The following is a 2,687-nucleotide window of genomic DNA, read 5'->3' as shown; positions in this document are numbered from 1 at the left end:
GTACATTTTGTCCATTTTTAATGCTGTTTGCATTGTAAAGTCAATGCTGTTTTATTTATTTCTTTTGTAGGAACATGAGGGAAGTAAGTTGTAACAGTAATACAAGAACACAACAACAAAGGGACAGAATATAAAACAGTTAGTAAATCACATTTGTCTGTGTGCTTGTGTACTAATTGTGATGTTAGGGAAATGTATGAGAACTTATAAAAAAGATTGTGAGGTTTAATGGGGATTATGTATAAGAACATATGGATTTTATTGACTTTTCATAAATGTCCAGGGTTGGGAGGGCTACTTTTAAGAAGTATTCCGCTACAGATTACAGAATACATGCTGTAAAATGTCATTTGTAATGTATTCTGTTAGATTACTCAAGGTCAGTAACGTAATTTAAATCATTTGGATTAGCACTGGCAAATTTTTTCAGTTGTTTTGACTATAAACAAGTTAATAAAGTTGGAAAATTCACTTTATATATATATATATATATATATATATATATATATATATATATATATATATATATATATAAACATTCTCAAAAAAAAAAAAAAAAAAAAAAGCTTAAATATCTAATGCAGTTTTGCTACTCAAATAAATTTACCTTGTTTTAAGGATTTTTAGATGTTTTTACAGAAAAACAATATGTAAATTCTCATTAAGAATACGATTTTTGCAGTCCATCTTTGCTCTCATATCAAAGGTCTTACTAGAGAAAAAAAAGTTATGCTCCAATGTGCATTTTCGTCATAGAATTCATTATAAAATATAATTACACTGGGTAACAGATGCATGTAAAGGCAAGAAATAGCATTTTAGCTTAGCATAAAGCTAAATGTTCACATGACAATTTACACAAGGTTAACTATTTTTGCTGCTCCAAACTGCAAAACCCCACAGAGCAGTACTGCCGCTCTCTATATGCAAATTAGGCAGTCTGCGTAGGGAACCAACTCCCTAGGGGGCACCATCTTACCCTAGGGGGGCCAGAAACTCCACCGGCTGCCCTTACTCACACGTCACACATCATTCAAGGACCCGAAAGCAGTCGCAGAACACAGGTGATCACTTCGCGCTCGCATCACGCCAACCCCCACGCATGCATCGCGCACCTCTATTAATCTCCCAAGAGAACGTTTCTCAGTGACGTCATATTCACCTTTTCACTTACAACAGTGTGAACTTGTATGATAACACATCATAAAAAAGTGTTTAAACAAAAAAATGTTTTCCAACTGAATAGTCTAAATATTAAATGAAACAAATGACAATAAAATGCAAAGTAATCTCTTCAGTAATCTAAATACTTTTTGAATGTAACTGTATTCTAATTACCAATGATTTAAATTGTATCTGTAGTGGAATACAGTTACTTATATTTTGTATTTTAAATACGTAATCCCGTTACATGTATTCAGTTACTCCCCAACACTGTAAATATCCCACACATAAATCTATTAATTTGTCATTTATTCGAACCCTTTTGTATCCCTGTGTTTTTTTTTATTATTATCTACTGTATTTTAAACCAAATAATTTTTTACAGATTTGCACCATTTTCAAAATTTATAAGATTTACAGTAAATGTAATTGTAAGTATTACGTGTTTAGGAAGTATTAAAAGGATAGTTCACCCAAAAATGAAAATTCTGTCATCATTATCTAACCCTCATCGCCATCCCACTTTGAAGGTCCAAAAAGCACATAAAGGCAGCGTAAAAGTAATCCATACAACTCCAGTGGTTTAATCCATGTCTGCTGAAGTGATATGATAGGTGTGAGTGTGAAACAGATCAATATTTAAGTTCTTTATTACTATATTCTCCTCCTTGCCCAGTAGGTGCCGATATGCACGAAGAATGTGAATTGCCAAAAACAAAAGAAGAAAGTGAAAGTGGAGATTTATAGTAAAAAAGGACTTAAATATTGTTCTGTTTCTCACCCACACCTATCATATCACTTCTGAAGACATGGTTTAAACCACTGGAGTCGTATGAATTACTTTTATGCTGCCTTTATGTGCTTTTTGGACCTTCACAATTCTGGCTACCACTCACTCAAAATATTTTTCTAAAAAATCTTCGTTTGTGTTAAGCAGAAGAAGGAAAGTCATACACATCTGGGATGGCATGAGGGTGAGTAAATGATGAGAGAACTTTACATTTTAGGTGAACTATCCCTTTAAGACTTTATTTCAATACATGCTAGGCTGAACAAAATTTACATTTGGTTGTCAAGACTTCATTATGTGCTATAACCTGGAGCTTATGGGCTCTGTGAAGTGAATAAATAATTAATAACTGCTTTCACATGTCGAATAGATGTCATATTAATAAATAAATTCAGTTCAATAAATGAAGAGATTTGACCAGCCTCCACTCATTTAGTGATGAGATTGAGACAAGAGTTATGTAAGTTATTCTTGTGGAAGTATAACATTTTGTATTGGTTCAGGAAGTTAATTTACGAATCCTACAACGTTGAAGGTTTGGGTTATGAATATTGATGACGTATCGTGACGTCCGACCGGTATACGTGACTGATTGGCTGAAAATCAGACGTGGCCGCTAGGAAACTGGCGAATGAGCAATCCTACTATGACGAAGACTTGTCTCCTGAATATTAATGAGGTTGCGTGCCAATACGCATTATGAATTTTACGTCAACTTAACCTCGTTAATATT

The sequence above is a fragment of the Myxocyprinus asiaticus genome, chromosome 6, assembly GCF_019703515.2.
Source record: "Myxocyprinus asiaticus isolate MX2 ecotype Aquarium Trade chromosome 6, UBuf_Myxa_2, whole genome shotgun sequence".
NCBI lineage: Eukaryota > Metazoa > Chordata > Actinopteri > Cypriniformes > Catostomidae > Myxocyprinus > Myxocyprinus asiaticus.
The sequence above is the reverse complement of the archived record's forward strand: the minus strand, read 5'-3'. Positions refer to the sequence as shown.